We start from the raw sequence: 14997 nt of genomic DNA on the forward strand, positions 1-14997 counted from the left end.
GTCTGACCGCATAAAATTATGTGTACTGTGTGGAAATATCTTTGCAGCAACTCCAGAAATCTACCATTTCTGTACACATATCATGTTCTTTAGCACATCAGATCAGCGGCCGATATAAACAAATGTATCTGCCATTTTCTGTTCAGGTCAGTTCATTGATCTGCATTCACCGTAACAGAAAATTGAACCACCTCGTAATATGTAAAGGAGGGCTTTTCTTGAAGTAAGTACAATGTATACAGCATATACAAGAGTAAAAATATGCCATCACAAAAACTTTATTGTATTTTAGGACACAGATATAAAACTTGCAACTGATTCATGTCCGAAACTAGTAACGGTATAATAAAATCATTTGAGGAAAAAAAATAATAATAATAATAATAATGTGGCTGGTTGCAGTGTTTCCTAAAAGTAATTCCTTGGTGCTTCAGGATGTGTTTTATAATATGATCACTTCTTTTAGTCTACATCTACATCCACACTGTGAAGTACATGGCAGATGGTACGCCCAATCGTACCAGTTATTAGGGTTTCTTCTCATTCCATTCATGTATGGAGCACGGGGTGAATGCGTCTGTGGATGTTGTGATTATTCTAATGTTATCCTTCGAATCTTATCCTCATTATCCCTATGTGAATGATACTTAGAGTTGTTATTTAAAGTCTGTTCTCAAATCTTTGTTAGTAGACTTTCTCAGGATACTTTATGTATACCTTCAAGAGTCAATATCTTTGAAGCACTCTCCCACAGATCAAACAAATCTTTGACCATTTGTGCTGCCCTTCTCTGTATATGTTCAATATCCTCTGTTAGTCCTAGGTCCCACACACTTGATCAGTACAGGCAGAACTTCTGAATGATATAGAAATTTATTGAAATATTTTACAGAATCAGTAGATATGTCATTTTGTAGCAAACAACCTCAGGTTTCACGCAAACGTGTCAAGTGTCATTTTGGTTTGATGTGACTACCATTTGTGATGTGGCAACATCCCACTGGTAATCAATAACTTCCCACACTCGTTGCAGAAAATCTGGTGTAACAGCAGCATAAATTAGATTTTTTGTGTTTTCTGAATTGTTTGGTAGGGAACATAAGCATTGTCTTCAGTGAAACGCAAGACAAAGGAATTCAGTGGTGTCAAGTCTGGGGAGTGAGATAACCATTTTATTGGCCCTTCACGACCAATACACAGACCTGGGAAATTATTATTGAGGGAACCTTGAACTTCCATTAGGAAATGAGGTGGTGCATCATTTTGCTGGTAGTAAACTGTCTAATCTCGGTCACCTTCATTGATCAGTTATGGCAGAGTTCATTTCACAAAACCAAAACACACAACGAGCATGCTCCACACCAGTGAAAGTAGCCATTTTAACTGTGCACTGCACTGGTGCTACTGGTTGTGGAATGTGGTACCGATGCACCATGTGAACGAAACTTCTACATCTACATTTATACTCCACAAGCCACCCAACGGTGTGTGGCGGAGGGCACTTTACATACCTCTGTCATTACCTCCCTTTCCTGTTCCAGTCGCGTATGGTTCGCGGGAAGAACGACTGCCGGAAAGCCTCCGTGCACGCTCAAATCTCTCTGATTTTACATTCGTGATCTCCTCGGGAAGTATAAGTAGGGGGGAGCAATATATTCGATACCTCATCCAGAAACGGACGCTTGATGATGTTTGGTACAAAATTTCACATCTACCAATTCTTTAAGTTATCTCAGTATATTTCTATATCATTCCAAATTTGTGAAGTTGTTTTTGACACTCCCTGCACTCTAGAACTGGTCATATGAGTGATTTGTAAGTAATTTACTTTGTAGACTGATTGAACTTCCCCAGTATTCTACTAGTTAACTTCAGTCTACCATCTGCTTTGCCCATGACAACCTGTGTGATCATTCAATTTCATATCCCTACAAAGTATTACACTCGAGTATTTGCATGGGTTGGCCCATTCCAACAATGACTCATTGATATTATGGTCATAGGATACTATCTTTTTTCATTTAGTGAAGTTCTCAGTTCTAAATTTTTCAACATTTAAAGCAAGTTGCCAATCTTTGCACCACTTTGAAATCTTATCAAGATGTGACTGAATATTTATGCAGCTTCCTTCAGACAGTACATCATTATAGATGGCTGCATCATCTGCAAAAAGCCTCAGGTTACTATTAAAATACAACACGAACAGCAGGGATCCCAACAGACTTCCCTGGGGCACAATGACTCACCATCCAAGATAACACGATGCATCCTCCCCACTAAAAAGTCCTTAGTTCGGTCACAAATTTCACTTGATACCTCGTATGATCAAATTTTTCATAATAAGCATAGGTGTGAAACTAAGCCAAACACTTTTTAGAAATGAAGAAATACTACGTCTACCTGCCTGCCTTGATCCAAAGCATTCAGTATGTCGTGAGAAAATTGTGAATTCAGTTTCACATGATTGATGTTTTTGGAATCCTTGCTGGTTGGCATGGAGGACAGTCTGTTAGAGATACTTCATTAAGCTTGAGCTCAGAATCTGTCTTAAGATTCTACAACGATTCAGTGTCAAGAATATTGGACAGTAGTTTTGTGGATCACTTCTACTACCCTTCTTGTAGATGTGTGTGATCTGTGCTTTTTTCCAAGAACTGGGCAGTCTTTTGTTTGATAGATCTACAGCAGATTGTAGTCAATAGAGGGGTTAATTTAGCCACAAACTCTGTATAGAGTCCAATAGGGATTCCATCGGGCCCTGGAGCCTTGTTCAGTTTTAATGATTTCAGCTGTTTTTCAACAGTGCTGACACTAATACTTATTTCACTCATCTTTTCGATGCCACAAGGATTAAGTTGTGGCACTGTTGCTTGGCATTCCTTTGTAAAGGAACATTTGAAAACAGAATTAAGCGTTTCAACTTTTATTTTGCTATCATTATTTTCAGTTCCTGTCTTATTTGCTGGGGACTGGACCCTAACTTTGGTGCCACCAACAGCCTTTACAAGTGACCAGAACTTCTTTGGGTTTTGTGAAAGATCGTTTGACAATATTCTGCGATGGTAGTCACTGAAGACTTCACACATTGCCCTCTTGACAGCCAAACGTGTTTCATTTAGCATTTCTCCATCCATATCCCTATGCTTTGTTTTACACCTATTATGCAGCAGTCTCTGTTTCTGTACAAGTTTCGTTACAGTGACTATATACCAAGGAGGGTCCCTCCCATTATGAACTGTTCTACTGTGTACTTGTCGATCTGATGCATGGTCAACTATTCTTTTACTCTTGAGCCATGGTTCCCCTACATTTTCCTCCCTGTGCAGAAAGTTTCAAATTCCTCATTGAGATACAACTCTACTGATTTTTTTTATGTAGTTTATTGAACATGTATATCTTTGCTTGATTTAGTTGTCCCTTGTACTTTGGTAATCACTGTTGCCACATCCGTGTCATCTTCACTAATGCTGGTTTCCTTGTTGACCTCCTCAATGAGGTCAGGTCTATTTGTTGCTATTAGATCCCATATATTTCCATCATGAGTGGGGTTCCAAACTATCTATTCTGGGTCATTTTCAGAGAAAGCATTTAGTAATGGTCTTATCATGCCCACCACTAACAAAACTGTAATTTTCCCAATTAATTTTTGGATGTTAGTAATCTCCACCAATGGTTACAGTAAGATTGAGAAACTTAAGTACAAGTGAACCTCAGGAGATGAGTATGGTGGGCAATAGAATAATCCAGTTATCTTTTATGCCCACCCCTGATATTGACTCCTATCCCAACAGTCTCACATGCAGCTTCAATTTCTTTCTCAGTGGATTTGAGTTTCTTGGCTACTGCAACAAACACACCACCTCCATTTCCCATTTGCTTATCCGTTCAATATACATTTAAATTTTCCCCAAAAATCCCACTGCTATCAATTTCTGCCTTCAACCAGCTTTCTGTGCATAGTATTATGTGAGCTGCTCTGCTTTTCAGGAGAGCTATCAACTCCAACATTTGCATGCAAATACTTCTTCTCTACCCAATTTGATTCCAGCCTATTCACCTAATATTTAGCAGCCTCCTACTGTAACAAATTTATTTATTTATTTATTTATTTATTGTTCCATGGGACCAAATTAAGGAGAAGTCTCTATGGTCATGGAACGAGTCAATACATGAAATTATAACACGATATTAGAAACAGATAAAATGAAACATAAAAAAAAACATATTCAGGTGACAAGTCGTAAGTTTAAATAAAGAAAATCAACAATGTAACACTGGAATTTGCTTAATTTTTTAGCTCCTCCAGGAGCTCCTTGACAGAATAGAAGGAGTGAGCCATCAGGAAACTCTTCAGTTTAGACTTAAAAGAGTTTGGGCTACTGCTAAGATTTTTGAGTTCTTGTGGTAGCTTATTGAAAATGGATGCAGCAGAATACTGCACTCCTTTCTGCACAAGAGTCAAGGAAGTGCATTCCACATGCAGATTGGATTTCTGCCTAGTATTAACTGAGTGAAAGCTGCTAACTCTTGGGAATAGGCTAATATTGCTAACAACAAACGACATTAAAGAAAATATATACTGTGAGGGCAATGTCAGAATTCCCAGACTATTGAATAGGGGTCGACAAGAGGTTCTTGAACTTACACCACATATAGCTCGAACAGCCCGTTTTTGAGCCAAAAATACCCTTTTTGAATCTGAAGAATTACCCCAAAAAATAATACCATACGACATAAGCGTATGAAAATATGCGAAGTAGACTACTTTTCGTGTTGAAGTGTCACTTATTTCAGATACTGTTCTAATGGTAAATAAAGCAGCATTTAATTTCTGAACAAGGTCCTGGACATGGGCTTTCCACAACAGCTTACTATCTATCCGAACGCCTAGGAACTTGAACTGTTCCGTCTCGCTTATAATATGCCCATTCAGTCTGATCAAAATATCGGTTCTTGTTGAATTGTGAGTTAGAAACTGTAAAAACTGAGTCTTACTGTGATTTAGCATCAAATTATTTTCCACAAACCACGAACTTATTTCATGAACTTCACTATCAAGCTGGTGTCATCAGCAAACAGAAATATTTTTGAATCACCTGTAATACTAGAAGGCATATCATTTATATAAATAAGAAACAGCAGTGGCCCCAGCACCAACCCTTGGGGAACGCCCCACTTAACAGTGCCCCATGGGGACTGAACATCACTACCACTCTCAGTATTGCGGAGAATTACCTTTTGCTTTCTGTTCTTAACGTAAGAGGCGAACCAGTTGTAAGCTACTCCCCTTACTCCATAATGGTCCAACTTCTGCAGTAATATTTTGTGGTCAACACAGTCAAAAGCCTTCGTTAAATCAAAGAAAACACCTAGTGTTCGCAACCTTTTATTTAATCCGTCCAAAACCTCACAGAGAAAAGAGAATATAGCATTTTCAGTTGTTAAACCATCTCTAAAACCAAACTGAACATTTGACAGCAAATTATGTGAATTTAAATGTTCCAGTAACCTTCTCGATAACTTTAGCAAGCACCGATGGCATAGAAATAGGTCTAAAATTGTCAACATTATCAGTGTCTCCCTTTTTATAAAGTGGTTTCACTACCAAGTACTTTAATCGGTCAGGGAACCGACCACTCCTAAAGGAAAAGTTACAGATATGGCTAAGTACTGGGCTAACACACATAGAACAATACTTCAGTATTCTGCTAGATACCCCTTCATATCCATGAGAGTTCTTGGTCTTTAGTGATTTAATTATTAACTCAATCTCCCTCTTGTCAGTATCATGGAGGAGTATTTCAGGTAACAGTCTCGGAACACTTTTTTCTAAGAGCGCTATATGATTCCCTGTTGGGACTAGGTTTCTATTTAGTTCACCTGCTATATTCAGAAAGTGATTATTAAATACTGTACATATATGCGACTTATCAGTAACACGGACATTCCCACTACGCACTGATTCTATATCCTCGACCTGTCTCTGCAGACCAGCCACTTCCTTTACGACTTACCATATGGTTTTAATTTTATCCTGAGACTTAGCTATTCTATCTGCATACCACATACTTTTTGCTTTCCTAATAACATTTTTAAGCACCTTACAATACTGTTTGTAATGGGCTGCTGCATTTAGATTTTGACTGTTTCTAACATTTTGATATAATTGCCACTTTGTTCTACAAGATATTCTTATCCCTCTAGTCAGCCACCCAGGCTGCCTGTTTGTGCTAGTACCCTGTTTTGAACGTTCTAACAGAAAGCAACTTTCAAAGAGCACGAGAAAAGCATTATATTTATCGTCTATTGTATCAGCGCTATAAACATCTTGCCACTCTTGTTCCTTGATAAGGTTTACAAAGGTCTCTACAGCAACTGGATCAGCTTTCCTAAACAGCTGATGACTATATTGAACACGTGTTACAGCACAAAAATCTTTAAGAGTTAAAATTTGTGCATCATGATCTGAAAGGCCATTCACCTTTTTGCTAACAGTAATGAGGAATGAACAAAAATGTTGTCTATGGTTGTTCTACTGTTCCCTTGCACTCTCGTTGGAAAGAATACAGTTTGCATAAGATTATATGAATTAAGGAGGTCTACCAGCATCCTCTTCCTTGCACAATCACTTATACAATTAATATTGAAGTCACCACATATAACTAACTTTTTGTAAGTTTAGCTCCATTAAATTTAACCACACCTGCCCAACATTCAAACTCCTTTTCAGTGCAGTACTTTGAAACATCAATTGACTCAAATGGGATGCCGTTTTTCACATACATGGCTACTCCCCCACACCGCAAAGAGCTCCTCGAAAAGCTGCCAGCCAACCTGTATCCTGGTAAAGGAAGCCTCTGAATTATCTCCTTATTTAAGAAGTGTTCAAATATACCAATAATTTCAGAGTCAACATCTATACGCAGTTCACTAACTTTATCTCTAATACCTTGTATATTTTGATGAAATATACTAATTCCCTCATTACTCGGATACCTAAGCTTTGTCAAAAGTGGTTCCTTTGTTAGAGAGACTTCCCTTAAGCAGGAATACCTGTCAGCTGACTTCAATTTAAAAAAGGTGCAGCTCTAACACCCACTACTGCAGGAATTTTCCCAAGAGTGATCCCACCAACCCCACCTATGCTGTCACCTATAAGCTTTGCCAACCTCCCCTTCCCATACCTGTTGAGGTGCAGGCCATGTCTTGTGAAACCTGTCCTGCTGATAGACTCCACCGACACCACTGAAATGTGACCCATGCTTTCTGTCATCAGCGCACCCCCAAGTCTCATGTTATTACGCCTGACGGCTGTATTAAGATGAGGTGACGCTGAAACAGTCCACAAAATGCACATCTGTGTTGCCAGTCTGAGTGGCTATCTTTTCCAGGTCACAATCTATGTCATACTCCCCATCCCTATCAATACTATTACCAGCCCCACCCACAATCACTACCTGATCCTCTTTAGTAAAATCCCTACATAATCCCCATATGTTAACAGTCACCTGAGCCAATCCTGCATTAGGCTTCACAATGCTGGTGACCTGGTACTCACTCCCCAGCACTTCCTGCAACTGCTGGCCTACACCTCTGCCATGAGAACTACCTAACAGCAGAACCTCCTTCTTCCTCTCCGACTTTGCAATTGTTCTAGCCACCGTAACTACTGAGGTCTGCTGCATACTTCCTACATCTATAGCTACTAGAGATTCCTCTCCACTAGACTCTGAAAGTTGGTCATATCTATTGTAAACACCAATAGCAAAACTATCTGAAAATCTTCTTCTCCTAGCAGATCTCTTGCCAACAGCCAGCTCCCATTCCCCAACCCCCTTCTCCCTCCTCATCCTATCTAGCTCCTCCTGTGCGTTTTTCAACTGCACCTGAAGGACACAGATCGTACGCTCCTGCTCCTCTATTAACTTACTCCTGCTACATAACCTGCAGTTCCAGGAGAGGATCTCACCAGAATGCCCACTGGCTTCCCCACTGCATTCCCCCCCAATGAAAATACTTCGAACAAGTCTCACACTGCAATCCACTACTCACGAACCTACGGCAAAGCCCACACTTCTCACCCATGGTAAAATTTTACTTTTTCTAAGTTCCGCTACTACAATAAGATGATGTTAAAAACCTGATTACAATAATCACAAACTTACTCTACAAGGGAAGTAACTACTATTATTAACAGTATTAATAAACAACAAATGTGAATATAACAAAAGACTAATACAGAAAGAGAATCAAATGTCTAATGACACAGTAATGAAGCTGAAAACAGTTCCCAAAAGGTTCTTCTGAAATTATTTCACCAGAAAACACAAAAAACTCCAGTTGAAGACTACTAAAGTTCCTAAATAAACCACTATACACAAACAAGGTACAGTGAAGCGACTCTAACAGCCTCTCCTGTACAAATGTCAACCTCACCTACCCGAGTTGCAGCTAAGGATTGCTGCACGGTACACCCTGTTATTGCTAACGAGGCTCTGACGACCGAGTGTTTCCCGGGATAAGGAAACGCCCCCTATCAAGTGCCAACGGTCTCAAAGAGAGCGGATGAGCGGATAGAGGCAGGGCACTCTCTTGTCCTTGGAGTGAGAAATTGCTCCTAAAGGCGGAAGAACTTCACAGTCAACGGCATAGGATGGAGAAGGCAACGGGAAACCACTCCATTAAAGATCACTCAAGATATCCCAAGAATCAGTAGCGCACCATGCCAGAATCTTCTGTTAAACATAAATCCGGAGTAATAGTCCCCCAATCGGATCTCCGGGTGGGGACAATGGAAGGTCAGGCAAAGTTGAAGAATACACTAAAAATAGCAACATGGAATGTAAGAACACTCCTCCAATGCGGGAAATTAGAGAACCTCAAACTAGAGATGGACAGAATGGGAACAGACATAATAGGAATATCTGAGATGCGATGGCCTGAACCAGGAGACTTCAGATCAGGAAATTATCGTATCATTCATACAGGTACTAACCAAGGAACAACTGGAATCGGTGGAGTTGGAATAATTCTAAAAGGAAAACTCGGGAATCTAGTCACAGGATATGTGCAATTTAACTCTAGGATAATACTAGTCAAAATTGGAACCAAACCAAAGAACACGGTAATAGTACAAGTCTATATGCCGACATCGGCAGAAGAAGACGATGTAATAGAAACAGTGTATGAAGACATCAACAAAGTTATAAATTATGTTAAAGGTGAAGAGAACTTAATTATAATGGGAGATTGGAATGCTAGTGTTGGAGAAGAGAAAGTTGACGGAATTGTAGGGAAATATGGTCTAGGAGATAGAAACGAAAGAGGAAGCCGGCTAATTGAATTTTGTGCCAAAAACAAGTTGGTCATAGCGAACTCCCTTTTCAACCACCATAAAAGAAGAAGGTACACGTGGCAAGCCCCAGGAGATACTAGAAGACACCAAATCGACTATATATTAGTAAAATTGCGTTTTAAAAACCAAATCAAGGATTGCAGAAGCTACCCGTCTGCGGATATTAATAGTGATCACAACCTTGTAATGATGAAATGCTTACTCAAACTCAAGCGATTAGAGAGAAAAACGAACAAAGTATGGAACAGAGATAACCTAAAGTCTGAAGAACTAGTGATCCCTTATGCACGGAAAACTGATGAGATGGCATCAAACATTATTCCCGGGAGTACTAACGAGGAGTGGAAACAAATCAAAGAAGGCATACATAAAGCAGCAGAAGAATTTATTGGGAAAGCCAAACCTGTAAACAGGAAAGAGTGGATAACACCTGAAATAATTTGTCTAATGGAAGAAAGAAGACTATACAAAAATGCCTCTGACGAGCAAAGCGAAAACAAATATAGAAAGCTTAGAAACCAAATAAACAGAGAATCTAGGAAAGCAAAAGAAAATTACCTCAACAGCATTTGTAAAGAGGTGGAGGAAAACATGGTTAAAGGAAAAACTGACTTGGCCTACAGAACAATAAAACAAAACTTTGCTAAACGGAAAGTAAAATCTTCAGGAACTATAAAGAACAAAGAGGGCAAGGTACTATTTGGATATGACACGCTGAAGAGATGGCAAGAATACATTGAAGAGCTATATCAAGGAGACCCTCTAACAGATAATATGATAGAATTAAGCGAAGAAGTAGAGAAAGAAGAACTAGGGGACACAATTCTGAAAGATGAATTTGAAAAAGCACTAAAAGAACTACCAGATAAGAAAGCGGCAGGTGTTGATGATATACCTTCTGAACTAATTAAGAAATCAGGAGACAAAATGAAAGCTACATTACTGCAACTCATACAGAAAATATACAAAACAGGTGAAGTTCCTGAAGACTATCAGAAATGCATCATATTCCCCATACCTAAGAAAGCATCTACTATGGACTGTGAAAACCATCGAACACTCAGTCTTCTTTCACACGCATCAAAAATTCTAATAAGAATAATTTTGAAAAGAGTTGAAAACCAATTGAATAGCACTCTAAGTGAAGACCAATTCGGTTTTAGAAGCGGTGTAGGGACGAGGGAAGCAATCTTATCTTTAAGACTAATAATTGAGAAACAAATTTCCAAAAACAAACAAGTATTTATAGCCTTCGTAGACCTCGAAAAGGCATTTGACAATGTTGTATGGCCAGAAATGTTTAGAATTCTGAAGAAGGCTGGTCTGAAATATAATGATAGAAGGATAATCTTTAAAATATACCAAAATGAAACAGCCTTAGTTAAGAAGGAAAACAAAGAAGAAACAGCAAGAATAAGGAAAGGAGTGAGACAGGGATGCCCACTATCTCCAGTAATTTTCAACGCATATATCCAAGAAGCAATAGACAAAATAAGAGAGAATATTGAAGTAGGAATAAAACTTAACGGAATGAAAATAGATATGTTGCGATATGCAGATGATATCGCCATAATTACAGAAAGGAAAGAAGATTTAGAAGCCGCACTCAATGAAATGGAAAACACCTTAAAAGAACAGTATGGAATGAAAATAAATAAGAAAAAGACTAAAGTGATGGTGAGTGGCGCCCTGAACTACAATGAACCCATACGAATAACAATAAAGGGAGAGAAACTAGGGCAGGTTACAGAATTTAACTACTTAGGTAGCAAAATAACAGCAGATGGAAGGAGCAAAAGTGACATTAAAAACAGAATACAACTTGCCAAAATAGCATTCAATGGAAAAAGAAACTTACTGACGAGTAGAAATGTTAGTTTAGACGTAAGAAAGAGAGTCATGAAAACCTATGTGTGGAGTACAGCCCTTTACGGATGTGAAACTTGGACTAGTGGAAAAGAAGAAAAGAGAAGATTAGAGGCATTCGAAATGTGGTGCTACCGGAGAATGGAAAAAATCAGCTGGCGAGACAAGGCTACAAACGAAGATGTCCTCAGAAGAGTGAAAGAAAACAGATCTCTTTGGCGAAATATACAGAAAAGAAGAATAACCTTCATAGGTCACATTTTACGGCATAACAACTTCATTAAGAGAATATTAGAAGGAATCATTGAAGGAAGAACTCGCCGAGGACGACCTAGATTAAGCTACATTCAACAAGTAATAAATGACGTCGGGTGCCAGACCTATGCAGATATGAAGAAGAAAGTTGACAAAAGAACGGAATGGCGTGCTGCTGCCAACCAACCTGTGGGTTGATAACCGAAGAAGAGAAGAAGACACAAACAATTAATTAGTACTTAGCTTTCGATGCCAGCTGCAACTGGTCAGCGCGGAATGTAAACACAGGTAAGAGGTTACGTTGCTCGATACGAAACACTCACAAATATCAGGTCACAACACAAGAAAGGCAGAGGTGAATGAAGAAACCACTAATAAGTCACTTATATAGTAAATATTATCACAAAAACCGTTAAAATATGTATCTGAAACCTAAAAATATATAAAAACTTGGAGAGTGATCTCACACGCAGTCACTTGCTTATGACGTCACACCAAAAGTAATTCAAACTTCCAGAGCTTCTATATTTCAATTCTGTGCAGGGCTACAGTCCAGAAAAATACTGTTGGAAAAGATAGCCTCATATATAATTTCTTCAGAAACGTCCTTTTGCTGTTGCTAGTCTGCATTTAACATCTCTTTATTGGTCACTGCCTTTTACTTTGCTGCCCAAATAGTAAAATTCATCTACTATTCTTTCATTGTCTTACACCCTAATCTAGTTTCCACAGCATCACTTGATTTAATTTCACTACATTCCATTACCAGTGTTTCACTGTTGTCGATATTTATCGCATAACCCCTTTTTGAGACATGGTGTATGTGACACGTGAATAGCTGGCCACACAAGTGGACTTCCATGACAGGCTGAAACTGCAAACCATTTCTGTTGGTATCTCTAAAGGATCATGCCTGCCAATCTGAAGCTCATCATTTCCCATTAATGTGGAGATCCTGCCCGTCGGATCTCGTCTCACCAATCTGTCCGCAAGCCAAGTCTGTATGTGTATGGCACAATGTGGTGGATTTTGTGGTTACCCATGGACCCCAGACTGCAGCGCTCCCCGGCAGGCCAGGGGCCATGGTTGGTGGATTTCAGGAATTACGACTGTCTCACTGCAAGTACATTGTACAGTGTGACATTTTATAGACATTTTATTATTCTGGTACATTTTTGACACTTTGAAAGTAGTTTATATGTTAGAAAGTACGGACGATAAGAAGAAGAATATTGTGGCAGTCGCTAACAGTTTGTATGCTATGTACTCACGTATTTCTTGACAGAAAAATCACATAATACCTGTAAAATAATAGACATAACACAGTAGTTAATAACCACCAATAACAAACATAGTGAAACCAACATTTTATTCGCATTCACCTATAGTGCTGGTTTACACAACTTTCTCTGCCGTATTCACTTCTTTGAAGAGGCTCACTTTTTTCTGAGGTCACTTCTGAAATCAGTGAAGATATTTTAAATCTGTATTGTGACTCTAAGGAAATGTGTTTCATTTTATTGAAATAAAATAACATTAGTGGTCCTAATGAAATATATGTACCATTTGGCATGCCTTCTCCATCTAAAAACAGTTTATTACATAAGATGTTGATTTTAGTACTTAAGATTTTTGCTCACACGTTTAGAAATATGGAAGTCCTTACTTTTTTACAGCTTATGTTGTTACCCTTGAGATCTCAAAATTTGTAAGGTAAAAATGCTAAACTTGTCTGGAAATTGGAGAAATATTAGGGAATTTCACTAGGGGTAACTTGTGGCAACCCCAATCCATTTCTTATACCCTTTTTCATCTGAGCATTTCATTCTAGGTCTCCCAGTCTTATTTTTCCCTCTTGTTTGCAGTACGTATTGTATGTTACCAGTCTTACCCTGTAGCCTACTCTTATTTTGCTCATAACTTCAAACATCTTGTGCTATTTTACATTGTTGAATGCTTCTTCTAGGTCAGCATACCCAATAAACAAGACTTGATTTTTCTTCAGTCTCGCTTCCATTATCAAGCCCAGTGTCAGAACTCCTCTGGTGCCTTGACCTTTCCTAAAGTCAAACTGATCATCATCTAACCAATCCTCAATTTTCTTTTCTATTCTTCTGTATATTATTATCCTTGCCAGCAGCTCAGATGCGTGAGCTGTTAAAGCTGATTGTGCACTAGTTCTCGCATTTATCTGTTGGTGTTCTCTTTGGACTTGAGTGGATGATATTTTTCCTAAAGTCTGATGGTATGTTCTGCGCAACAACTTTAATTGTCATTTTGTTGCCATTTCCCCAAATGATTTTAGATATTCTGACAGAATGTTGTCTATCCCATCTGTCTTACTTGATCTCAAGTCTTCCTGTGCCTTTTTAAGTTCTCACTCAACTAATGGATCCCCTGTGTCATCTGTCTAAACTCCAATTTCTTATTCTGTCATGTCATCAGGCAAGTCCTCCCCTTCATACAGACCTTTAGTGTACTCTTTCCACCTATCAGCTCTCTCCTATATTCTTAACAGTGGAATTCCCATTACATTCTAATGTTTCTGTTCTTGCTTTTTATTTCACTGAAGGTTATTCTGACTTCTGTATGCTGAGTCAGTTCTCCTGTTGATCACTTCTTCCACTTCTCCACTAGTTGTTTCTATACAAGGTGTATATAAACTTTCATTGCCTGTAGTAGATACAGTAGCTACAGATTTACTGCGTAGATGGAATCCAAAGTCATTTTCAATTAGACCGTGTTGTTTACAGGAATTAAAGTTGCAGTTGGGATTCCTTACTGAAGGGCTAGTAAACCATATAACATGAGAAGGGTATTTTCTGTAATTGCATTTTCTCTGCTTGTGTGTGAGTGGCTGATTTTAAGATGGTGGGGGTGGGGGTGGTATTGGTATTGTAATTGGGAAATTAATGGAATAACTTTTTTAAATTAAATGAGGATTAATGAGTTCCATTAGCTTGGATGATGAAGGGAGAAGCAGTTAGTCTCCTATGAAGCAGATAGTAACTTCATTTGGCCATGACAGTGTTGGTTGAGCACTGTGTGGCTACAGGTTAAATTAATTGAAGAAATACAGCAGCCAACCAAAAAAACATAATCAACCGACTCCTGCCTGCCTACATTTAGTTTGTCAGAGTCACTTTCAGGTAGTATACACAATTGTTGTTTAGCATTCAAGCTGATAGTTTGATGATATGTATATTGATTTTTATTTGATATTAATTTTAACTTAATTTTCAGTCAGTGGTTGGCAGATGATGACAATAATACTGAAAAGGAAGTGCTGTCCTGATATTTTGTAAATTATTATTATTCTTTGTTTTCCAGTATATTTACATTGTCTGGTAACCTAAGATTATACATCAAATTGAATTTTCATTTTCCATTTGTGCCTGTGTGTCCATAATTTTTTTTCTGTATTTCTTCTTCTAGTTAATGTCTTGTATCCATGTGGTCTGTGGTTTTCCTATTTCTTCATTGCTAGTAGTTTCCATTCTATGATCTGTTGTTCATATGTC

General features: G+C 38.5%; 1 protein-coding gene across 1 annotated transcript in view; it reads left to right on the forward strand.

The window, feature by feature from the left end:
• LOC126424664 (thyroid adenoma-associated protein homolog) overlaps nucleotides 1–14997 on the forward strand; it is a 249010-nt gene that overhangs the window by 85270 nt on the left and 148743 nt on the right. The window lies entirely within an intron of this gene.

Source organism: Schistocerca serialis, chromosome 10 (genome assembly GCF_023864345.2).
Source record: "Schistocerca serialis cubense isolate TAMUIC-IGC-003099 chromosome 10, iqSchSeri2.2, whole genome shotgun sequence".
In the NCBI taxonomy this organism is placed as follows: domain Eukaryota; kingdom Metazoa; phylum Arthropoda; class Insecta; order Orthoptera; family Acrididae; genus Schistocerca; species Schistocerca serialis.